A 27,607-nucleotide genomic window follows, 5' to 3' on the forward strand; every position below is an offset into this window, starting at 1 on the left:
AACTCCCCTGATTTGGTAATGAAGGTCTGAGAATTTCTGGTGAGGTACTGGCCTTCATTCCACATCGGAAGGCCAAAGCAGGTGGGTCTTGGTGCCAGTGAAGGATGTTGGCAATAGCAGGAGCAACAGTAGGGTGGATGCACCAGCTCACCAGCAGAGAGTGAATGTAGGTAAGCTAATAGCAACAGCTTTTCCCTGGGACATCTTTACATGGGAGCTACCACTAAAAGGCCAGATGAAGCAGTTATGTAGCTCTCTTGTGAGGGTGATGTATGCCATGATGGACCATACATTGTAACAAATCACTCACATCACAACTCGTAACATAGAAATAAGTCCCTTCCAGGAGCAACCTCCAAAACCAAAGAACCTCTAACTATTCCACACATTCCAGCTGAGGACTGGGGTTCAGATCCCCAGCAGGCACACTAAAAAACAAACTAACAAATAAATAAATATTACATGTATACATACATGTATATGTATATATAATATGCATATTTATAATACATACATATATATACATATATATGTATATGTATATGTGTGTATATATATATATATGCTTATGCCTCTCATTCTAACCCCAAAATAAGCAAAGATAGGAAGATCTCTTGAGTCTTGGGGCTTGCTGGACAACCAGTTTAGCCAATTAATGACCTCAAGTTTCAGTGAGAAATCCTATCTGGAAAAAAAAATGATGGGGAGTGGTTAAGGAAGACGCTCAACATTGAACTTTGGCCACCACATGCAAGCTTTCTGTCTCTCTGTCTCTCTCTCTCTCTCTGTCTCTGTCTCTCTCTCTCTCTCACACACACACACACACACACACTACCTTGTATCCCACCTCAGCACATGCAGCTACATAACCCACACAAGGAGGAAGAAAGAAGTCATGTATTTTGATGACAGAGTAGTAAATTTTTATTTTAGATCATGCATCTACAAATAAATGATGTGGGGCTAGAGAAATGGCTCAGAAGTTAAGAGCCCTTACTGCTCTTGCAGAGGACCTAGGTTTAGTTTCTAGCACCCACATGGTGGCTCATAGCTGCCTATAGGTCCAGGCCTAGGAAATCCAACATGCTCTTCTGGCCTCCAAGGACAGTGCACTCATGTGAAGATATACACATATGCACATAGTTTACAATAAAATGAATCTTTAATAAAAAGAATAAATGTTGTTTATTCAATTTATGGAAAGAGTAGCAATCAATATATTTTCTTCCCACTTTCTGTGTTTGTCTATTTAACTGTTGAAGAAACTCATCTTGTCAAATGAGTGGAAGGAAGCAGAATTAAAAAGAATCATATGGTACTCAATCTTTTCAGGCTGTCTGAAAACACTCCTATTGATATAGTATACAGAAATGAATTCTGCCTACATTCTTCACTGCATTTTTCAAATTGAAAGCACAAACTCCAGATGCACCTGAGTTTCAAAAGGAGTCACTATTCAGTAATCAGAGCTGATGTCTCTTCAACCCCAAGATCACTGTTCAAAGCTCCAGAAAGTATTTATTAGCTTTTTCTTTTTGACAGTGATGTGTTCTACAGAGGGTGATGGAAGAGTAAATAGGTTGTCTACATTTACTTATTTATGTATTATTTATTCCTCTTTTAAAAATATTCATACATTTTAACTGAAATATAGCTACATCACTTACCACTTCCCTTTCTCCCTCCAGTTTCTACCAAATCCCCTCCCATGTCCTCCCCTTCCCAAATTGATAGCCTCTTTTTCCTTTATTATTATTGTTAGAAATATTTATGTGCATTTATAAGTACATACAAATAAATAACTACAACCCGCTGAATCTGTTTTTGTTGCTTGTGTGTATATAGTTTCAGGGATGACCACTTTGGATTGGATAATCAATTAGAGAACTCATTCCTGGGAGAGGTTAATTCTTCTTCCCCCAGCATTCACTAGTTGCCTGTAGTTCTTTGTCTAGGGATGTGACCCTATGAGATTTCCCCTTGTTTGTGGCTATTGATATTGCTATTGTTCCAATCGTGTTTATGTAGCCATTTCTAGGAGAGCCTATTTCTCAGCAGACTTCCTAGTATCTGTCTCTTAAGCTCTTTCTTGTGATATTTCTGGGACCATAGATACAAGAGCTAGTATGTAGATGTATACATTGGGGCCAGGCACACACACACACTATCTGCTGATCTCTGTATTGTGTCTAGCAGTGGTTTTCTATAATTATCCATTTGCTGTAGAGAGAAGCTTCTTTGATGGGGGCGTGAGAGCTACACTAACCTGTGGAAATAATGATAAGCTTAGAAATGATGCTGGTCTAGCAAAGTGGTCATACTGGATTACCTTCTAAGATAAATGGCATCACTAACCCCAGGAAGTTGGCTAGATTTCTAGTACCAGGCATGATTTCCTTCCTGTGGAATAGGTATTAAGTTCAACTGGACAGCTGTTGGTTACCATCAATATGTGAGTGCCACTTATGAGACCTTTATGGTATCTTGCCATGTTGATCATTACCGGGAATCATGAGTTTTGAAGATGGGTAGGACTACTAATTACTTCTCTCCTTGGGCAGGTTGCACAGTGCTTTCTGATACATGGGAAGCTATATCTCAGGAAGGAGATTCTCAGATTAGATCCAGATTGAGTCATCAGCAATATATGTTTATCTTTAATCTCTGAGAGGCCGTCAAGGACTATAGCTATATTGTTTTGGGAGTCAGTTGGGCTACTCAGACCAACTGTTTGAAAGGAAGTCTTTTGTTTCTGGTACTGGAAGGAGAAGGATGGACTAGGGACAAATAACACCAAGGTTGTCTGATAAAGCCTCAAGGAAACTTATTATTTATTTACTTAAAATTTATGATATATATATATATGTATATATATATACATATATATGTACGTGTGTGACATACGTGTATATGATGTATATCTATGTGTGTATATATGTATGTATATGATGTATATATGTATATGTATGTATATATATATGTATTTATATATGTATATGTAAGGAAACTATGTCAATTGGGCTGACAATGCCCCCTAAAATGCTTTGTGTGTGTGTGTGTGTGTGTGTGTGAATTAGAAATGGTTGTGAACTGCCCAATTTGAGTGCTGGTAGACAATCATCTCAGGTCCTCTGCAAGTGTAGTGTCTTAGGCGTTCGTAATGCAACACCAAAACTAAAATCAAAATGGGGGGAGGAAATGGTTTACTTCCTCTTACAACTGGTTGACCATCATCCAGGGACTCAAGATAGGAACAGTTGATGCAGAAGTCATGGAGGAATGATGTTTGCTAGCTTGCGCCTCATGGCTTTCTCACCATGCTTTCTTATAACACCCAGGACCACGAACTCAGGGACAGTACCATTCATAATGGCTAGAGGAACATAAGGAAAGAAGGGTTTACTATGGTTCACAGTTTCAGGATACAGTCTATCATAGTGGGATAGGCGTGGTGGCAGGAGCATGAGGCAGCAGCCATAATATACTCAGCAGAAAGAGATGGATGTTGATCCTCAGATAATTTTCTCCTTTTTTATTCAGCTCAGGAAGAACTTCATCTTATAGGATGGTAGCAGCCACAACTCCAGTTAACCCTCCCTCCTTAGGTGTACCTTCCTGGAAGTGCACTTAGAAACATACCAATCATGTGTCTCTTACATGATTCTAAGTCCAGTCAACTTGACAATGAAGGCTAACCATGATGGATGCAATAGAAGACTCATTTAGTTAAGAAGACACAATTATGAACAGCAGTCACTGCAGAACACAGTGTGTAGTGCCTGGCCCAGTACTTGAAAACTAAGGAATCTGTAATTGCTTACTGATTGCATAATAGTAGTTATAATTTGTGTGACAACTATTGTGATTTGATACTTACACATGCTTGTGTGAAGACACACATGTGTATGCACACATGTAAACACACTGTGGCAACCCTGAGTTAGGCCTTCCTGTATTCACATGTTATACAGTGAAGAAAAATTGTGTAAATGGCTGAAGTTAGACAGGTAATGAATGGTTGCATGAAGAGTTACCTGGAAAATGAGTGTTGTCTTCACATCCCATGGCTCAACATACCTGACCTTCGTACTGGTGCTCTTGATGAACCCTAGAAGTTTCATAAACACAGTTAATTCCTATATAGCAATTTCCTAAAAATTAACACATTCCTTCTGGGAGGGAGACTCAGAAAATTCAAAATATGTAAGTCTCAGGAAGTTTCTGAAACTAAGGAGGTTAAAAAGGCTCCTCCCATTGTTACAGTATTACAGAAGCAGTGAACAACTGCTGGGGGAGGAGTTGCTGACCATTTGAACTGCATGGAGCAGACTCTTTGACCCATCAAGCTGCCTGAACATCATGCCTAAAGCTCCAGATTTGCAGCTTTTATGGAGAGTCACAGAAAGAGAGAAGGAAAGAGATGGTTGTCTTTAACTTGTGAAATGAAATGACATGAAATATGTAAAAGGCTGACACTGTCAATGAAACACTTGTTTGATTTTATTGTATTAACTGTGTGTTCACGTGTATGCAGATGCAGATGCCAATGGAGGCCAAAAGTAATCCCAGGTATTCCTCAGGGGCTGTCCACCTAGCTTTTTGAAACACTGTCTTTTGTTGGCTTAGGCTTCACAAATTTGCCCATTCTAGCCAGTAAGCTCTAGGTATCAGCATCCTCCTTTCTCTACCTCCTCTGTGTATGGGTTACAACCATATGTCACGATGCCTATATTTTTCTGAGCTTTGGGGATCAAACTCAGATTCTCATGCTTGTATAGCAGGCATTGTATCAACTGAGCCATCTCCCCAGCTCAGAAACACTTGGCAAATAGTTAATAAATGTGGGTTTCTTCATTCACTATTTAGGAAAGAAATAAAAATTAAATCCACTGAACACAAAATAGATTATATTTTACTTTTGACATGGTAGCATTTGAAGAACCAAAACATTTTCCAATTTACTGCATCTCAAACCAAAATAGACTAGGGCTTCTGTATCTTGAAAGCACTTCTTCCTGTGAGTCCTCTTCAAAATGACTCAAAAAAAAAATGGACTCGATCTCATATAGAGAGACTTACTACAATTCCTATCATTCTAAGAAGTAGAACACAACCTGAAAATGCTTTATTTCAGCCAGAGAAGCATCGCTCAATTGCTTCTTTTATTCTCATTTCTTTAGGAGTATTCTTGCTTGATCTCTTGGTGGACAAAAGGGAATTAAAGATAATTATGCTCTGTATTTGAAATAAGCAAACAGTACCCACCTGGGAGATAGGCACACTGTAGAGGCATACCAAACTAATTATATGACTCTCGGTGGTGAACGGCCCATGTTGCATGTGAAACTTTTTCTGGGGAGACACCACACACACACACACACACACACACACACACAAACACACTCCTCTACTTACTCTAGCGAGGGAGCCCATGACAGACTAAAGTAACAATTGCATCAGAATCCAAGTTGGTGAACCAATGAATTTGTATTACTGTTTCTCATAGCAGTATGGGTGACTCAATGAGAGCTCATCACTGGATAGCCTACCTGAACACGGAGGACCACTCATTCTTATATGTTGCCACCCTGGAGCTCTCTGCACAGCTTTCAAGCAGCTCAGTGGATCTGAGAATTTCTTGGCAGCTCATCTGGGCAGAGTTTCCTTCCCTTGTAGATTCAGTCATTCATTTGCTTGTCTATCTCTGTCTGTCCGTCTGTCTGTCTATGTATTCATCTATCTAATTATATCTTTCTTCTTTCCTATCTGTGTGTCTGTCTATCTATCTATCTATCTATCTATCTATCTATCTATCTATCTATCTATCTATCTATCTATCTGCTTCTATAACCCTGAGGAGGGGCCCTCATGAATCTTGAAAGTTTCAGCTTTCTAGAATTGGGAAGTTGGTTTACTTCCTGAGTTTCATGAGCCTCTTCCTACTTTCTGAAGGAAAATGTTTCAATTAGTAGGAAGCTGCTGTACACTTACCCACAATATTTTTAAAGGCAGAAATCACTCCATAATGGGAAAACCAAACCAAGGCACAAATATTGCATTCCACAAAGCATTCCTTACTTGTATATTCAGTGTCAGCAAAAGGAATTCCTCATGAAAAAAATGTCACAATTAATTTAATGAAATAAGCTGGAAACTTTAAGTGTGTTTATTCAATTAAAGATTTTACTTACTATTATTCTCTCTTTCTCTTTTGTGTTGAGGGTATGCACATACCATAACCAGAGGGCAACTTTCAAGAATCCTTGTTCCACCTTGTTTTTGAGGCAGGATTTTAACTTCTGAGCCATCTCATCAGTCCCTGAATTTATATATATCAACTAATAACACAGACCACTCATCAAATGAAGACACAAGAATAATAGGCAGTAGGTATCTTATGAGGCAACTTACCATTTCTTAGAAGTCTGTGCACCACAATAGAAGGGTGATGAAAACCTACTTTCTCTTTTCACTACCTATCAGAGAGTTGAATGGCAGTTTGATCCTGGGACTAAAGGAAGCTTTCTCTGAAGCCTTACGTAAGTTTAGCTACTTTCAATGTTTTATCCTGCATAGATATTCAATTCTAGGTTTCTCTTTTGGTAGGGCATAAGTGCAGGTCCTGTGTGTGCTACAAGGCTTTCTGCTTTCAAAATAATCATTGTTTCTGTTTATATAACTCAAGATATATTAGAAATTTTCCACTGAATGGCATTATATAGTGGGATGTCTTCCTACTGTATAGTAAGTTGTTTTTTTTATTTGTTTGTTTGTTTTCTAAATTTTGCCTCCAGGATGGAGGAAAGGGGTTCACAAGAATCAGGAAATAAGCAATTCACATGTCTTAGGAAGTTCCTGAAAGTAACAAGATTCTCAAAACCCCACCCCAGTAAACTCACTGGTTCACCAAGATAGCTTTTGGTAGAATTGTTACTTTGATCTGTCATTAACTCCTTATTTGATGAGTAGATAGCTGTTCACATCCTAAGAACAGTCTGATCAAATACTTCCTCATATATATCTTAAAGCCATAAGTCACATAAGTCACAGTTATAAATATGCCTTATGATTTACATTCAGTAGTAGGAGACTGATGAATTACAGTTGCTAGCAAGCATGGGATGAACATTTTATATTGCTATTATAACACCTTGTCACAAATTAGGGACTGAAAACACAGAATCAATTATCATATTACCTTTCCATTTGGAGGTAAGAAAAGTCAGGTCTTACAGGCCAGGCCTGGCATCTCAGACACTTGGGACCCCAAGGCAATATGACTGAAAGCTAAAGACCTGCCTCAGCTAAAAAGTGAGTTTAAAGTCATCCTGAACAATTTAATGAGATCCTATCTCTAATTTAAAAAAAATGAGGAAACATTGAGTTATAGAGCACTTGCCTAGAATCCCTCAGTGTGGGGGGGGGAGCAGCTATGGGTATGGTTCAGAAGTAGATTATTTGCCTAAGCCTGGTGATGTTCTGAATGTATGGTGCCCGTGGTAGAGTTTTGTCTAGCACCCACCATAGATGGAGTGAGGTGACTCAGTTGTAGATTGTTTGATTTGAATAAATCACTAAGGACTTGGGGCACAGCTAAATGGTAGAGAGCTGGTCTAGACTGTCTAGTAAGGGTCTGGGAGTCATTGATCAATAGTATAGTGAAGGATAAAAAGATAGGAAGAAAGTAAATCAAAAACAAAGCAAAGTGGAATTGAAAAAAAAGGAGGGTAGAAGGAGGAATGGGCAGAGGGGAGAAGGAACAAAGGTTGGCAAATTTAAATGGAACAATAATGCTTCGATTGTTTGGAAGCTACAGGAGAGTATACATAGCCTTACCCAGCATCAAGAAGTTGCCCACATTCCTTAGTGGTCCTAAACCATAGTTTCCATCCCCTTATTGTGTATCTGATTCTTGTATGATTTTGTGTGATGACATTGAACCCATCAAGAATATCTAGAGTAATCTACCAATCTTAAGATCTTTACCTTAATGACCTCAAAGACCCTCTGGCTAAGTAAGGACATGTATTTATAAGTTAAGAGATTGAGGCTGTAGACATCTTTAGGAAACAACCATTGAGGCTATTGCATGTGCCAAGGCATTGTCTCAGGGCACAAACTCTAAAATCAACTTGACTTTCTCTATGGGCAGAGAAGGGTTTAATCATAAATGTTTGATGCGTTTTTTATTGGAGGGTATCAATTGTTATGTATTTGGAGAACAGTTGCTAAAGTCACCTCCTCCTTTACCTGAGAATCTCTTGAATGCAGGAAGTTGCACTAGCTGACATATCTTGGTGCATCCAGGCCTACCACATACTAAGTGCCCACTAATTACTTCTTAATGATGTGAAATCACTCTTTCCATAGGGGAGGAAGTGGAGATGGTCAGGGAAATGGAAAGAAAGCTCATAAAGAACATGAACCCACAATTTATCTTCCACAGCATAAATTGCTTCCTACTTTTTGCAACATTTTTATTTGTTTGAGGTTTTCAGTGTTTGGTGATGAAATGTTGAGCATGTAATAAAGTGGTTATTTCTGCTAAGGGGGGACAGAATGAACTCAAGACCAACATGTCCAACTTGGTAAGTCTCTGTCTCAATGTAACTAGTAAGTTCAGGGATGAGAATGAGCTAGGTGGTAGAGCTTTTGCCTAGAAAACTTTATGGAAGGACTGGAGGGCAAGGAGCATTGCTCTGTAGTAGCTCACTTGCCTATAATCTACTAGTGAGAGGCTGGGGATGTGGCTCTGAGATAAAGCCTTTGCCAAGCATCCCCCAGTTAGAGGATGGCAGGGTATCTCAGTTGTTGAGCACTTGCTTAGAATTACCCTGATAGGAATTGAAGGCAATATCTCTGTGGTAGAGCACTGGCCTAACTCTCTCTCTCTCTCTCTCTCTCTCTCTCTCTCTCTCTCTCTCTAACTATAATCACATAGCTCGGTGGTAGAACACTGGACTAGAATCACCCAGGAAGGGAATAGGAAGGGAATTGAGGTGTGGCTCAGCTGTAGAGTACTTGCCTCATCTGTATAAGCTAGGATGGGTATAATGCAAGGTGACCCCAGAGTATCTTATGGTTTCAGAAAGTAGGGAAGGTCTAAAAAATCAAAATGACTCAGCTATCTAAATAAATAAAAATGCCTGATTTTGAAGATATTCACTTGGCCAAAGTTGGGATTCAATTAAATGCCAAAGTATGAAATATATCCATGCATATATAATTATTTAAATTAGCAATAGGACAAGCAAATCAATGGAAAGCAAGAGATGAGTCTTCACTCCAAAAGTAGTTTGTAACAAATGAAGAAAAAATGAAAAAAGCAGAAAAATCACCATTGGAACACATATAATAATTTCTGCAGGAAGATGGACTGGAGTGGGCAAAATTGTAAGCAGAAACATAATATAAATAAATGTGCATAGCATTACTCCAAAAACCAAGAATGTATGAATTTAAAAGGAAATATATTGACCGAGGAGATGGTACAATGAGTGACAATGTTCACTGTGCAAAAACAAAAACTTGAATTTGTATCTCCAGCACTCATGTCAAAAGCCAGGCATGGCTAGAAATATCCCTGTTAGGACAGTGCTATAAGGGGTCAGAGTCGGGAGGATAGCTGCAAATTGCAAATGGCTATCCATCAATCTAACTCTAGTTTCAGCAACACCCAGAATAAGAAGAAAGCAAGCTGAGCAGTGTTCATTCATCTCTTTCTGCTTCCTGGCTGAGTGTGACATCACAACTGTCTCCACTCTCATCATCATGCATACCCCCACCAAGATAGACTGTGTTATAGTTTTCTGTCTGTTGCTGTGATTAAAAAACAAACAACAACAACAATAATAAAAAAACTCTCTGACCATAAGAAACTGATGGGAAGAAAGAGTTTATTTCACCTTACAAGATGCAGTGCATCATCAAGGGAAGTGAAAGCAGAAACTCAAGTATGAAGGAATACTATTTGCTGGCTTTCCCACAGGTTCATGCTTATGTAGGTTTCTTAGGTAGCTGAGTACCACCTGGTCATAGAATGGTGCCATCCACTATTAGCTAGACCTTCCTTCATAAATTAACAATCAAGTAACCCCCTAGAGACATGCCTACAAGCCAATCTGATCTAGAGAATTCCTCAATGTAGTTTTCTTCTAAATTGCTCCAAGTTGACAATGATTACAAGAACATATTACACCTTCAAACTGTGAGCCAAAATAGCCCCATCCCCTTCCCTGGGTTGCTTTTACCAGGTATTTGCTCTCAGTGATAAGAAAAATAACTAATATGCCCATCCCATATTACCATACATCTAGATTTAACCAGTCCAATCAGGATCATGTGCAGAGTTTTCCACATCAATAACTTTGCAGGCTTCAGAAAGGAGGTGGATATGAGCCAAATGCTGCATCTGAAAGAATCCTGGAGCCTTGAAAGCCAGACATCCTTATTTGCATGAGCCTTTAAAAAGCTCCCACTAACCCTTTCAACTCTCCTTGATCAGCCAACCCAGCAACAGCTTGATAGGGTCGATTAAAGTCTTGGAGTTTTGGATGATTCAGGATTTCTACACTTCAAAAGCACTTTTGATGAGGGCAGTATTACGGGGAAGGGAGGTGGGCCCTTGGAAGAGATAAGAGTTTCTGTAGACTACTGCTCAAACACATACTATTCAATCTCACTTTTGATGTGGCAACTTCAGTTGTCAAAGCTACTGACATCTAATTTGGGGACTCCAAGCAAGTTCTCTTGGAAGTCTGTGTGAGAAAATAAAAGGCATCCCCATTTTATGATGCCATAGAGACCTTTGTTCCTTTTCCTAGTATAAATTCTGGTGGTTGGGGAGAAGGGCAAAGGGCTAGCAGTTGAGTGGCTTAAATGACAGAAGCTCATTTTTTCACAAGGTTTGGAGACTGGAAGTTTAAGATGGACATGTGAACAGTTAATTTCACATGAAGCTTCACTCCTTGACCTGCAGCTGGCATATGTGTTGATGGATCTGCACATATTTTCTGAATGTGTCAGTTTCCTAAGCACATTTTCTATAAATACAAATATTACATTCAGTATAGCCCACCGAAATGCCTCAATTTTAGCATAGTAAATCCCTAAAGATAGCTGTGAAACTTTCCTCTGAATTGAAACATTGCTTTCTGAAGGGAAGCTCTAAAACCTACAAAGCTCACAAAGTGATTAAATTCACAAGGCTCAGGAAGTTGCCCAAATTTACAAGAACCCTGGGGCCCCTCTTCAAGGATATGTAATCAGTAACAATCTCCTGGAAAAGGAGAGTCTCTGAGCAACCCAGCTGTCTGTAGGTCCAGTAAAGCATTCCAGTAATGCAGACTTGTGAGCCATTACTCATGCTGGGGTTGGTTCTATTGTAATGTGGATGAGTTATCCATGTTCCCATAAGTGAGGAGTTCCTCATTCACTGCAGTGTAGTAAACACAGTGGCTAACAAGTGTGTGGAAATGTTTCATTGGTGCGCTGCCTCAATTAAGATATTTGTTCCTATTTCCCCCAAGAAAAGTCACAGACGTTCTTCCTTCAAATGCAGGTACAATTTGAGGAACTGGAGTTAGGACTTCAATATATAAATTTGAGGGATCTAATATAATTTGGTCTGTACATTCTTACCCCTTCTATAAATAAACAGGTACTTTTGTCTGTTTAAGTGGGATGTGCAAGTTCACAGTATATTTACTATCTATAAGAATTGACAATCTGTACCAACAGAAAAAAAAAACCAACCCAGATTCAAAACTATCAGAATAAAAGACATGCTTGATATCACAGGACCACCAGTCTATATATTCTATAAACCCTTGATTAGGTCAAGAGACTGGACTGAGATTTTTCTACTCAGTAGAATCAGACCCTATGTCTGGAAACCCTTAGAAGTGTCAGGTTCATCTTCATTGCCAACTTAATTGGCTTCAGACATAGTTCTAGCTTGCCTTTGAGAATTGATGATGGAAGACTCACCCTGGATGTGGCAGGGCTATCTCAGGGACTGGCTTTTCAGCCTGAAGCAAAAGGAGGAGGTGAGCTGAACACCAGCATCCATCTCTTTGCTTCCTGACTGTAATATGAGCAGCTGCATCATTCTCCTGCTGCTGTGCCTTCTCTATCACAGCGGACTCTACCCTGGAACTGTGAACCATAAAACTCCCTCCTCCCTTAAACACCTTCTTGTCTGCTATTTAGTCACAGCAACAAGAGAAATAACTAGTACATACCATGGGGAGTTGATACACAATAGGCACTTAGGAATAGTTTTTGTTTAAAAGTATGCACTTTATGCTTGGGTCCACAAGATATCCAAGAGGAGGAGAAAAGTCTGACTGGCATGGCAGAAATGAAGATACTCTAAAGACTTGGTTGCGTCCCACAATCTATAAGATCACTGAAACAATGGACACCAGGAAACTGGAGGCCACCCTTATCCCTGGAGAAATCAGGCCTAAAGAAGGAAGAGGCTGAAGCCTGCCCTCTGCTAGAGGGGGGGACTTATCTCTTGAAAAGAGAGTTTACATGGCTTTAATTCTTGTCAGACCCCCTTGCAAGTTGAGACTGAAGACCAGAAAATGATGAGTGAATTGTGAGCAGAGCCACACCTTGATCCAGGAACCATGACCTAGGACTGCTTCAGGACTCTATCCTTGGCCATCTATCTAAACTGTAATGTCACTCTTCAGGGCCCTGAAGATGGGCTAGAAAGGGACACTGCATCTCTTTATCTCTTTTCTAGTGGGTCATCTTAAATAAACCTCCTTTTTCTGTGTTTTACTATTAATTTGGCTGTTTTGTTGGCTTTTCTAGGACAGATGGCCAAATTTGGATTTTGGGGATACAGGCTAGGAGCTCAAAGTTGGTAATACCTTATTTGTTGCTGTATTCTTTGTTTCCAGTCAGTTGCTGACTTCTGTTTGCATATGTGCATGTTAATCACTCACCAGTGAGACCAGATATGTCTCCTTCCTCTTCAAAGATGGTGGCATAGGAGTGAGTCACTAAGACATCTTACTGTCAGCATTTACCATGTCTCCTTCAGGGCCTCTCAAAGATGCCTGAAGCCCCCCAGTCATTATTATAAATTTCAGTCACCATGGATTGCAGGAACCCAGGCAGATCGCAACCATGATGAAATGACACCCTAAGCAAGAAAAATCATCCTAGGAGAGAAAGCTTATCAGTTAAGCAATAAGACTTCTTTGGCCACATTGTAAAATCAGAGCAAGGCAATGACCAACCTGACCACACCTTGACCAAGACTGCTTAACCAGGCATGCCTCTAATCTCTGACCAAATTCTTTCTCTATTTAAACCCAAGCCTATGTCAGTGGCTGGAAAGTAGACTTGGTCACTGGCCCCCTTTCCCTGTTCTTTCTCCCAGTCTGCACATGGATTGAATTTCCTTTCTTTGTTTTGCATCATGATTCATCTCTTCAACCGGTACATTGAGGACAAGTGGCCAGGTCTACTCTGTTGGGCAAAAGCTAGGTGTATTAACCCATGCCTGTTATCCCAACACTTGGAAGCAAATAGCTGGAGGATCATTAGTTCAAAGCCAGCCTGAGATACCTAGTGAGACCGTTTCTCAAAAATACATAAACAGGGCTAGGAATGTGACTCAGCTATGGTTGCTTGCCTAGAACACCTAAAGCCCAGGGTTCTATTTTATCTCTTATCTATTTCTCCCCAGTTGCTCATTAGATAGGAATATGATCCCATTTTATGGATAAAAGAAGATAATTCTGAATGTTTGTGGCAATTACTGAAGGACACTCAAGAAAAATAATTCAAGCACAGTTCTATCTATACAGAAATCCAGGATTCTTCCTCAGTCACCATGAATCTGGGGACAAGCATTCAGTATACAAGGAAGATGAATTTAATTGTTAACCAAGTGAAATCATTCTGCCTGCTAATAAGTCACTTTGTTTCTAGGTATGTAGATAAAGGCTTCTTAGGAACGTTTTACTCACTGCTAATTAAACGATGTGGGTAACATCCAAAAAAAAAAATGAGCTGGTAATTTCCACTTTTTAAATTTTTAATGAATAAATAACAACCATATTCTTTATTTAATCCAGCTTAAAAATGTTAATGAATGGCTCCCTTTCTAATTGCAAAACTGGGTGTTTAAGAGAGCCTGACACCTCAGAAGCATTGAGCTGTGAGCTTTCCTGTGTTGGTTTTCTATAAACATAGAAATTGAGTAATTACCATCCATGCTATTCATTAAAATTCAAAATTAGATAAACAATAAGCAGAAATGTGGGCTTTTTATTCATTATTATTCAGATCAAGTATTTTGTTTATAATTCCCCTTGCCTTTTATTTTGTGTGTGTGTGTGTGTGTGTGTGTGTGTGTGTGTGATTTCTTTTGTGAGCTGTCCTGTCTTACTGAGAATTCCATGTTACAGAAACTCTCTCTTCCCTTTGGATTTAACCTCCTTTAAAAAATTATCTGCATGTGGATGTGTGTATGGACATATACGCAGTTCCTGGGGAGGCTACAGGAGGGTGTCACATCCAGGCAGGTGTGAGCTATATGGGGGGTGGGAGCCAAACTCAGATCTTCAGCAAGTGTAGCAAGCACTCCTAAACATTGAGGCATCTCTCCAGACCCTAGATTTAACTTTCTGTTCCCAAGTGAGTTGTGTTTATACAGCAGGCAAGGGGGTGTCAGAAATAGACAGAGGCTGAGGGTTGGGAGAATCCCAGTCCTGGTCTCAGATCACTCACTTGTGATTGGTCAGTACCCACGTCTCTCACCTGTTGGGCTTTTGGTGTCTTCACCTGAATCAACAACAACAAAGTAATTGACAGCAGGTGCTGGCTGTTCGTTCTCATATTCCACAGCCATCTGTGAGTAACTGTGTGCCAGCTGCTGTCCTATAGTAGTAAGGTTCTTCTTAGTGGTGAATAAGAAACTGGGAAAGCTGTTTGTGGTGGTGTGGGTCAGTTCCCTCCAAAACTAAACATTCTATCTTGGGCAGAATCTCTCTAAGACATGGGGACGGGGGTGATTAAAGCATTCCATCCTATAGGGAAACTTGTTAAAAGAAAGAAACTCAGAAGCTTCAGAAAGTCCATGACATTGATCAATTACACTAGGCCCTTCCCTCCCAAGCTTATATAAGAAGTAAGAACTGATGAGAGATGCTCTCAGATAAGCCAAGCTATCTAGAAGAGGCTCAGACCACTGAGCTGACACACAGCCTGTAAGGTGGGCAGTGGGTTCTAGGTTCCCAAATTTTGTGACCTCTCACTCATGCTGAAAGTGGACTTCTGGTGATACAGCTGTCTTTGAGTCATTTCTGCTCCTCTCCCATATTCCCGTAAGTCACCTCAATACAACCTGTTAGTTCACCAAGCTGGACATTAACGGTAACTTTAATTTGGTCGGTTACTGATTCACTATCTGCTGTCTGTGAGTAGATGTTAGTTCACATCTTTCCATGAATGGTGTAACACAACAGGTGGCACAGACCTATTCTCATGGTACTCAGGAACTGGATGCTGATGCGTCATGAGTTCAAGACCAGCCTGGCTATAGTAAGACTCTGTCTAAAAAAAAAAAAAAAGACACCGTAGTTACCTATAATCCTCAAAATGTAGAGCAGGAGGATGAATTCAAGGTCACCTTGAACTACATTAGAAGCTGGAAGATAGCTTGTGCTAAGTGAAACCATGTCTCACAAAAACCCAAACAAGTGGCAAAGAAACAAGTGAGGACAAGGAGTGCAGAGGAGAGAAAGAGAAAATAAGAGAGAGGATGGAGAGACCCAGGGAAGGAAAGGAGAGAGTGAGACAGAAGACAGAGAATATAGAAATGAGGCAGATGAGGGTAATGATGGGGGACCACCATGACCTGCTTCCTCCACCCAGGTCCCACTTCCCGGTATCCCACCAATCCATCATTGGGTCTGTTGTTGAGACTGAAGCCCTATGATCTCTATGCCTCTCTCCCTGAGCACTCCTGCAATGAGAATCAAGCCTTCCAAACTGCATTTTCAGATAGTAACAGTAACGGTTGTTCAGTAAATACTGTCTCACCCCACCCCCTCTCTCTGTCTGTGTGTGTGTAATAGCACATAGCACATATGTGTATGTATATGTACATGCTTATACATGTTTGTAGAAGCTGGAGATCAACCCCAGCTAGTGTTCCTCAGTACCAACCACCTTGTTTGTTTTTAAAGTCTTTTACTGGCCTGGAAATTACCATGTACATTAGACTGGTTTGCCAGTGGGCTCCAGGCATCCTCCTGTTCTCATGCCTCCAATGCTGGGATGGGATTCCAAGCATATGCCATCACACCTAAATCTTATATGGGTTCTGGGGACCGAACCCAGATCCTCATATTTTCCTGGCAAGCACTTGAGCCATCTCCCCAGACTCTATTGCCACTTCACGGAAATAACTTCTTAGCTCTACTGTGCATTCACTCCACTAGAGAGCTTTAAATAATAAAGCTTCCAGGAGGGTCACACCAGATCATTGTAATTAGCATCCCTGGGAAAGCACAATATTCACAGTATCACAGGAGCCCTGTGGGCCTCTGTATGGGGGAGCCCAACCCGAGTCTGACTAGGATTAAGAAGCCCCACGTGTGAAGGCCTGACACTTTGACCTTGAGAACTTAAGACCTGTATACATGTGAGTGACGGCAACAGCTAGAAGCTGCTACAGTGACCTTTCTAGGCCACAGGTAGACATGTTTGCAATTTCTGAGGAACTCTGAAATGCGGAAATGGGATTTACAGTAATAAGGTCTCCAACACAACAGGCTGTGTCAGCAGGCAGTATGGCCGCAGGCTGCCAGGGAATCACAGGCAATCAGCTGCAGCAGGCTGGCGAGGCAGCTGCAGTCCACTTTGTAGCTTCTTAGACAGGCTTTGTGTGGCTTAATGAGGCTTTCCTGGGCTCCTCTCTGCAGCCAGCTGGCAAAACGCTGTGATTGGATAGAGGGGGCTGCTGAGACTGCCCTATGAGCACAGGCATTTATGCTCAGAGCCCCTCTACTGTCCTCTGTGCTTGGTACAAAGCAGGCTGAGGAGATTGCTCCCTAGGTAAAGCACTTGCCACATGAGCCTGAGGACCTGAGTTCAATTCTCAACACCCATGTAAAGTGAAAACTGTCAGTTGTGATGGTGTAGACTTGTAATCCCAGAGCTTGGGAGGTCCAGACAGAATGATCTCTGGGGCTCATTGACCGGCAGCCAGTTTAGCCTGTTTGCAAGTTTCAGGCCAGCAAGAGACTCCATTGGAAAAAAGAAAGTGGACAGTGCGCCTGAGATTATCTTCTGTCTCCACACATGTGCTCACATAGGCCAACGTGAATACACACGACAACAACCACAGAATGTGTTTCTGACTCACGGGACTTCTGAATAGAATTCCGAATCACCAATAATGAGACAACGTAGCCAAATCAGAGATGTCTTCCCCTGAATCTGTGTATCCCTCCTGTGCCTGGCTTTCAGTTTAGCAGGTGGTAGGTGAATGGCACTAAGTGTAAATGAAGCTGGGCATGGTGACACACAGCTGCCACCCCAGCTCTTGGCAGACTGAGGGAACAAGACTGTAACCTGGAGGCTGGCCAGTTCTACACAGAATCCGAGCTGAACCTGGACTGCACAGCTAGTTCAAGGGCAACCTGATCTTCTTAGCCAGACTCTCTCTCAAAACAAAACAAAATAAAATACCAATCAACTGGGGTAGAGAGATGGTTAAGAATGCCTACAACTCTTGCAGAGAACCTGAACGTGGTTCCAAACACCTATGTCAGGGAGCTTAAAAGAGATTGTGAAATCTCTTTTAACTTCAGCTCCAGATGTTTCTAATACCTGTGGTCTCTGTGGGTGTTTGTACTCATGTGTGAGCATGCACACACACACACACACACACACACACACACACACATACAGTTTAAAATACAGTCTTTTTTCAAACCAACTAAATGAACGAATGCATAAATAGTTGAAATCAAAACTTCTATGATGTTAGGTGCTTTATACCTAGAGGCCAAATAGAGATGGATGAGTTTGAGTGATGGTGTAGTCCAAGTTGACCTTGAATTCACTATTGTAGCATTGACTATCCACTAACTCATGATCCTCTGCCTCAACTTGCAAGAAACTAGGAGGACAGTTCTGCACCAGGATGGCCAAGCTTTTAGAATCATAATTACAAGAAGCAACAGAGACTTTCAGAGCAGCTGGCTAGTTATTTGGAAGAAATAGATCACTGTTGGCTGTCATGCTTTTGATTGCTAGGATGGTCAGTAATGATTGGCAATCTGATGGAATCTGGGATCACCTTGCACACAAATCTCTGAGTGTGTCTATAACAGACTTTCTAGATTGGTTTAAGTGATACAGGAAGACATCTGAATGAGTCTTTATTTTCTGGGCTGGGCCCCATATCTAATGAGGAAAGAACAAGCTGAGCACCAGCATCCATCTCTCTGCTTCCTGACTGTGGATGCCATGTGACCAGCTGCCTCATGCTGACATGCCTTTCCCACCATGATTGACTGGGAGTCTATAAACCATGGGCTGTAATAACCCTTTCTTCCTCTCCATTGTCTTACCAGGTGTTTGATCTCAGCAATGAAGGAAGTAAATGGCACAAAGGGTATATCTTGTCCCTGCTCCCTTCTCTTCCCCTTTTTGCTTCCTGGCTTCCATATGTGGGCAGTCTTGTCTATCACATGCTCCCTGCCTCCATGATTACCTACTGCTCCATAGGCCCCAACACTACCAGGCCAACCATGTACCTAGTTCTCTGAATCAGACTAAAAGCAATCCTTACCTCCTCTTAAGTTGTATCTTGTCACCAGAGAAAGCAACTTGTCTAACACACACAATAAGCCTCAGAAATGGGAGTGGCAGAGGGGAGGTTGGAGGGTTGTGTACACAAAGGGAAGAGAAGGGATATGTCTCAGAAATAGCAAAAAAAGAAAAAAAAAAGAAAAAATGTGGGAGACAGTAGCAATTCTCAAGGGGAAAAAAAAAAAAAAAAAAAAAAAAAGCAGAGGAAGCTCACAGTCTGGCTCCAGATCCAAGTTAATGAGTTTGTGTAGATAGACACTAGTAACTCCTCCCAGATGAATGGATGTGAATGCATCCTATAGAAATTACATCAATACAAGTCATTGACTCCAATCTCCCTATTGCAAATAAGCTCCACGTGTGGGGGCTCCTTCCTCCTGTTTCACCTCTCTGGCATAGAAAACGTGAACTTCAGACATAAAGAAAGCACTTTGTTTGCGATTACATTAGACCTTCAGAAGCAAGTGCGCACATAAATTTGGAGATGAATAGCAGAGCACAGGAAGCCTGCCTCTCTGCTTGACTTCAATAACTTATCCCAGCGAATCCCCAGCAGAAAGCATCTTACATACTTCAGTTCTTGAGAAGATGAGACGTGAATGCTGGGGGATTATAAGACAGAGGGGCTTTATTGCAACAGTGAACAAGCTGAAAATTACAAGGTAATGGAATCTCAGTGGGAGGCCCTCCTACCCTGCCATTAGCTAACTCCCACAATGATTGCTTCAGGATCAGCTCGGGTTATATAAACTACAGCAAGGTTTCCACTTTTTGCACCCTCATCCGGGCTTAGCCCAGAGACAATCACACCCAAAGGCAGAATGTACAGCTGCCTTCCAGAATCTTCCACCTCATGGGAAACTCTCCACAATTACCTGATTAGAGGGTGCTTTATCCTGCTAGAGATGGTTTCACTGGGGACTCTCACAGTGTACTGTAGCTAAGAAGAAGCAGGGAGGTGACATCCATCTCTCCGCAGGCTGTGCAGACAGACATAGTGAGGTCACTACACTAAATGATAAGCCTAAGCTGGACCCCAGTCAAGAGCACAATGTCACTGCATCCAGAAAGGCTCTAGGCTTTTGGGAATGGGGATAAAAGATCTTAGCCTCATGGTGGGCTTTGCTATACTAGGGCCGCTACCACTCCATGATGACACCAAATACACACAAGGGCACTGCACACACCTTTCTCTGACCTTTCCAATAGCCTTACTTGGCAGCTAGTCTTTGTTCTGGTACACAGATCATTGTTTAGGGAAATGAACATCTGGGTTACATGCTTCCATAAATCACTGTATTCTAAACTTTGGCTCCTTAAGCCTTTTTTGAGTATGGTGTGTGTGTGTGTGTGTGTGTGTGTGTTTCCTGACACTCTTCATGAAGAGATGTGAACAACTCACCCCAGAGAGGAAACTGACAGAAGAGAAAGTAAAAATATACCCAAATCCCACTTGGTGAACTGATGATTGCATTATGATAAATTAGAAGAATATGGGTGAGGGGATGCTTATAGTAGCAGAATACAAAGGCAGCAGAGTCACCCAAAGCCCCATCAAGAATGTGTGGCAGCTCATGAAAACCTGCAAATGTGGAGCTCAATCCAACATCTTACAGGAGGTTTAATGGGACAGGTCAAACTGTCTTCTAAACAACTTAGATGATCTCAACCTCTTCAAGATCACTCCAGTGGACTGTGTCTCCTAGGAAATTCAGCTGGTCTGCTTTTAAAATAGCTTGGCTTGTCAGAGTATGTCTCTCAGCAGTCCTCACTGCTTTACATAAGCTTGGGAAGGAGGGGCCTTGTGAATCTGGTCAGTTTCAGGGACTTCCTGAAGTTTTCCAGTTGTTTACTTCATGAGTAGGAAGTAATGAAGACAGTGAAAGACAGTCACATCCTTGGCAGTGGGGATCTCTACAAGTGCCTGCAGATTAAAGATGGGAGCAATACCCTTAACTGTGGCATCTCATGTTGAGCTCACATCTTGATGGTGGGGTGTGTGGAGAAGCTACACTTCACTTCTTGGTTGCCAGTAACAGTGGGCAAGACCTTTGATTTCTGGAAAATGGGTGGCCTAAGGTAACACAGGGACACCATTGTGTACCTGGGAGCAATGACTGGCTCAGGGCAGCACAGAAGATCAATCAAGGCGGGAAGGTAGCTCAGTTGGTAAGTAATTCCATGCAAATGTGAGGACTTTAATTTGAGCCCTAGAACCTACATAAAAAGCCAAACTGTTTGGAAACCCAGTCCCGTGGAAGTAGAAACAGACCAAACCCTGGGGCTTGCTGGCCAGCCAGTATGGCCTGCTTGTCAAGCTCTAGACCAAGGTGGACAGCATCTAAAGAATGACAGCTGAGGTTGTCCTCTGGCCCCCATACACGTATATATACATATGCTTGTGCGTGACATGCACATATGTCTGTATCCTTACAAACACATGTACATATCTACACACACACACACACACACACACACCTACACACACACTTACACAAACATATATAAACTGGAGCAGGAATCTGGGAATCCAACAATTATGGTTCCTGTAGAAGCAGCTCATCCGATGTGTCAAGAGAAGACATGTTTGTTTTCAGCTCCTGGTGGGAATGGGATGCAGGTTAAAGACCTGCACAGGTGAACCAGCAGTGTCTAGAAGCACACAGGCTGGGCTCACCTGTCTTGGAAAGACTCCCAGGTGTATGCTAATAAGTAGCATTTTCATCTAATGTTTACAAGCTCCTACAAGCAAGGCTCAGCTGTCATGCTAGGCAGAGGGAACTGTGTGGCTAATTATGTATAAAGGGACAAAGTGCTAAACCCAGAGCCATGCAAGTGTGAAGAAAGGGAGAGGAGGCAGGCAGCTTGGAGGCAGAAGAGTGACATCAGAATGGGCCAATATTGAGGCTGAAGATATGGCTCGGGGGTTAAAAGGAAGTACATGCTAATCTTCCAAGGACCCAAGTTCTACTCCTAGAAGCTACACTGAGTGGCTCACAATTGCCTTTAACTCCAAGCTCTGGGGAATTTGATGCCCACTTGAGGCTTCTATAAGTGCTTTTACACTCATCATATAAACACACACACATACACACACACACACACACACATACACACACGAATAAGAATAAATCTTTAGAACAGATCAGTTGCTTTCTTTACCTTGGGGCCTCTGTTGTCTGCCTGTGTCCCATTTGCACACACCCCCACCAAAAAGGCAACACAATTAGCTGACATTGCAAGATATGCACTTCAGTTCAGTTTAGCACTTAAAGAAAGAAAAGGCAGAGCTTAGGTATATATCTCAGTGGGTGGAGAATTTTCCTATCATGTGCAAAGCCCTAGGTTCCACTTCTGGCACTAATTAGGTCACTGTGGTGCACACCTGTGATGCAATTCTAGCATTTGAGTGGTAGATACAGAAGGGCCAGATGCTCAAGTTATCCTTGGCTACATAAGAGCTACTTCTTGTCCATAGTCACTTCTTTGTTTTCCTGTGCTTCCTGGCTACCATAAAATGAAGAGCATTTTACCACCATTCTCACCTGCAGTGATGGTCCTGCATTGCTCACAACTCTAAAACCCAGTGTATCCAGGTCACCATGGAAACCTCGGAAATCCCGACACTCCCCATCTTTCCTTATTCACATCTCTGTTTCTGTCTCTGTCTATCTCTTTCTCTGTCTATCTCTGATATTTGTCTCAGTCATAAAAGGTCTTATTTAGCACAAGGCATACAAATCTCTTTATATGTTGCATACAGCAGGTGCTCAAGAATTGCACTAGCTACTTTCCAATTGTGATAAATACCATGACCAAAAGGAAAGGATTCATTTGGGCTTATTGTTTCAGGGGGACAGTGTCCATCAGGGCAGAGAAAGCATGACAGCAGGATCAGGAAGCTAGATGATCTCATAGTCACCAGAAGACAGGAAGTAGAGCCAGACTATAAAAATCTCAAACCCTTTCCCCAGTGATATACTTCCTTCAGAAAAACAGCAGCACCAACTGGTGAGGTGATAATGATGTGGCTCCTGTTTTGTTGTTCATGCTCCAGGAATTGATGCATCACTCATTCGTGGACAATGCATAAAGCTAAAAGAGCGAGACATGGTGGGTTTGGTGTCTGGAAATGGGGATGGGGTATATATGATCAGAATGCATTGTAATGCATGTGAAAACTTCTCAAAGTATAAAGTACAATTTTAAAACCTAAACTTAGGAGCTAAGGAGGTGGCTCGGGCAATAGAGTGCTTACTGAATAAACGGGGGGGGGGGGGGAATTAAGGGCACCAAGAACCCATAGTTAGATGGTAGCATATGCTTTTTACTCTAGAGCTGTTGAGGAAAGGTGGAGACAGGAGAGTCCCCAAGACTCACTGACCAGTCATTCTAACCTACTTGGTGAGCTCCAGAACAGCGAGAAACCTTGTCTGAAAAAATGAGATGGATGGTACCTGAGGAATGACTACCAAGGTTTATCTCTGGCCTCCATACACCCATGTACACATATACATATGAACTTACACACACACACACACACACACACACACACACACACACACGCACACACACGCTTTTAAAAAATGATGTGGCTAGAGGGATGACTCAGTAGAGGATTCCAGTCAGGTCTCAGCTCCCATGTTAGACCACTCATGATCATCTGTATCTCCAGCTTCATGAGAAATGCACTCTCATGCACATACACGGTGATGCACACAGATAAATAAAAACAACAAAGAAGACAACTGAAATTTATTATTAATCTTAATTATATTAGTTATTTCATGGCTCTGTACTAAATCCAGAGTTGGTTACTTGCCAGAATGTTTAACCATCAATTGGGGGAACAAAAGAACCTAACCTTTACAGTTTTTAGATCAGGCTACATGATTATCATCATCGTGGTGAAGGGCTTTGTTTAGCTTGAGAAATCTGAGTCAGCTGTTCATGTAAATCAGAGATGCTCAACGGAGACAAATATGTGAATATAACCTTTATTCTTAGATGCATTATTTGCTTGCCTGACTCACTAAATTCTAATTAAAACCATTCTGCCAGATGATTTTATTTTATCCTTTTCAACTTGTAATTAAAGCATTTGCTGGATGACTATCCCAAAGAAATGAAGAGATTTCGCCTGGTGTTTGTAGAAGATAATGAGATAGAGAGCCCTGAGGAAGCAGCTTGGATGTTTGTGGTTTAACTGAGTCAACTCCTGGTTGACTAGAGGTGATTTCAGATGATGAGTTGATGTCGCTTTGAGACATTCAATTCAGACTTTAGTTTCGTTCGAGCATTCTGTTCTTGCCTATCCTGGTGGTCCAAGTTTGTAAGCCCAGTCACTAACAGCTACTAGGGAAGCTGAGGCAGGAGGATGGCAAATTAAAGTTGGTCTAGGCAACTTATTGAGATCCTGTCACAAAATGAAATGTAAAAGGGGGCCTAGGGATGTAGTTCATTAACAGAATGCTTACCTATAGTCCTCCAGTGAGGGGCTGGGGTGTCACTCAGCGATAGATCACCTGCCTAGAATCTCCCAGTGAGGGGCCAGGAGCTTGGCTTGGTATCCCCAAGTGAGAATCCCCCAGTGAGAAGCACTGGCTTAGTATGAAGACCCTCTTCATCATTTCTCCTCCACCCTCTTTCCTCTACCCATGCCTTTCTCTGGTCTTGCTATGTAGTGCAGTCTGGCCCCTTTGATCTTCCTACCTCACACTCTTAAGTGCTGGTATTTCAGATATGTACTGTCAAGACTAGACTCCCAAGTACTGGTCATCCTCTAGGTATTCTGGGAAAAGTAAACCCTGGGCTGGTTATCCCCATCCTTGCCTTCCTGAGCTCTACCAAAATTATGAGGGACTTTCTCATGGACATTCCATTGATACTGTTAAAGAACCCACCTAAACCAGAGCTAGGCCCATGTCTGTGTACAGTATGGGTGAGCTCAGATTTTGGGAACTAGATCCAGGGGAGAAACTTTAAAAAGAAGTATATATTATGTTATCTAACACCATATGCCTATGGGCATATTCCCTTAATTGTTATTATTAGAAAAGTATAGGACAAGGACCAGGTACTTGTTAAAATTGGCCATCCCAGGAAGAATATCACCCAGAAACAATTTGACACTATGTTGTGAAATTTTAAATGTTAATTAGGGTCTGTGAGATGATTGCTTGAGTAAAGGTAGTTCCCACCAAGCCTGATTATCTTTCATCCTCAGGACCTATACAGTGGAAGGAGAGAAGCAAGTCCTTCAAGTTGTCCTATGAGCTCTACAAGCTTGATGTGTATGGCTAAGGGCTACCCCTGAATAAAAGTTCATACATGCACACACACAAAATAAATAAATTGATTAAAATGGTAACAAGCACCACAAAACCATCCATTCATTCAATCTCTAAGAATTATAACTCTGCATAGAAAACCCATCTAAGGGGCCACAGTGGGCTGGCTCAGCAAGTAAAGTCATGTTGCCATGAAACCTAATGACCTGAATTTGATTCCCGGGACCCACATGAAGGAGAGAACTAGCTTCTGCAAGTTGTCCTCTGACCTCCAAACATATTGTCATAAGGACTGTGTGAGCACACATACACACTAAATAATACAAGTACAAAAGTACAAGAAAAAAGCTAAAAAAAAAAACTCATCTAAAACATGAAACAACACTCATCTAAATTATGAAATAACATGTGTATATACTGTTTGGTACTGTCATTTTCATATGCCCCTCTACCATTCCTTAAACCACACATGGCTTAAATGTCTAACAATGAGTCAATTTCTGAATCACCTCTGATTATAAGCCACAAAGTTGGTTTATGATGTTCAATGTCAAAAGTAAAAGCTAAAGGCACCATGTCAAGTGAAATATTTAAGCAAAGTGTTTAATACATAATGACAAGTTCAGAAACAGAGTATGTGAAACTTGCCATATGCTGTAACTTAAAGCAGTACAAAATATTTAACTATAAGTATTGTAGAATAGGATATCAGCTTATGTTGATTCAATGGGTATGGGGGTTATGCATTACAAGTAACAGTCTTACTTTTATAGTAGATTGCCCTCTGTGTATATTCATATGTGCAAGTATGTATTGTGCACATCTGTATACATTCATGTAGAATACAGAAGACAGCCAACCTTGCATGGTGTGCTAGCCAGTTTTATGTCAACTTGACACAAGCTATAGTCATCTGAGAGGAGAGAGCCTCAACTGAGAAAGATAGAACTGTAAACAAACAACCCTACAAAGCATTTTCTTAATTAGTAATTGATGGTGAAGAGCCCAGCCCACTGTGGGTGGTGCCATCTCTAGGCTAGTGGTCCTAGGTTTGATAAGAAATCAGACCGAGTAATCCATGAGGAATAAACCATTAAGAGCACCCCTCCATGGCCTCTGTATTAGCTGCTTCCTCCTGTTTGAGTTCCTCTCCTAACTTCCTTTGCCTTGACTAAAACAAGTGTCATCCCATAGATGTCAATCTTTTAGTGTGTGTGTGTGTGTGTGTGTGTGTGTGTGTGTGTGTGTGTGTGTGTGTGTGCAGCCACCCAAGGAGGACAGCCAGAAGAAGACATCAGATTTCCTGGAGCTGGAGTTATAGGTAGTTGTGAGCTTCCCAATGTGGGTGCTGGGAGCTGAACTTGGGTCTTCTGCAAGAATGTACTGGGTTTTAGTTGCTGAGCCATTTTTCCAGGCCACAGTTTTGTTTTGTTTTTTTTTTTTATCAAAGAAAAAACAAAAACAAAAACAAAACAAGATTTCTTACTGGTCTATCTTCACTAATTAGGCTAGGCTGAGTGACCGGGAAGCCCAGGGTTTCCCATCTATACCTCACCTCAGCAGTGCTGGGATTAGAATTGCATACTACTGCACCTCGCTTTTCCACATAGGTTTTAGGGATCTAACTCAAGTCCACATGCTTGCACAGCAAGAACTCTGCTGAGTGAGCCAGCTCCCCAGCTGCTTAGTTTGTGTCTTGGAACCTTTGTAAACATTTGAAATAATTTCATATTACCCAGCCTTGCCTCAAACCTACCATGTAGCCCAGGATGGACTTGAACTCCTTTTGAGCCACCTGCAATCACCTTCCAAGTGCTGGGATCACAGGTATGGGCAAATAGGTTCAGATTTTTGAAAGCAGTTTTTGAAACAGGTTCATGCTATCTTGCCTAGGCTGGCCTTGAATTCCTGAAACTCTAATGATCCACCTGTCTCATTTGTCCATAGTAAGACCATAGCTCTTCATAGCCAGACCTGGGTACACTAAGAAAAGTAGAAAGCATAAGTTCTTGGAAATGTTTTGAAAGACAGAATAGGTGGTTAAGCTACTATGACAGAGATTTGGTTTGAGAGTGAGTCTATGGCTTCTTATTTCTTTGTTATGAAATAAACTGTAGAAAAATGAACAAAGAAAAATCATAGAAACACAACAGCTCTTGGGAGCAAAGATGAGGACATCAGGACCAGAACCTTGATTAAGGTAATTCTGTATGTCTGCAGTCCAATTTCAAAACTAAACAAGGTGACACTAGAGTTACTAAATCTTTAGGTTTTCCTGTGGGTTTTGTTATCCATGAAACCTACAAAAATATTAAAAGGAAAAATCCATAAATGTAAGTTTATTTTAAGTGTTGTAATTATTCTAGTCAGTCACTAGTTATTGTTGTCAATACGTCACTTCTTTTTGTGTCTTGAGACAAGGTATCACACAGCTTAGGCTAGCCTCAAACTTGCTATATATGGGAGGA

Source organism: Phodopus roborovskii, unplaced genomic scaffold (genome assembly GCF_943737965.1).
Source record: "Phodopus roborovskii unplaced genomic scaffold, PHOROB, whole genome shotgun sequence".
NCBI lineage: Eukaryota > Metazoa > Chordata > Mammalia > Rodentia > Cricetidae > Phodopus > Phodopus roborovskii.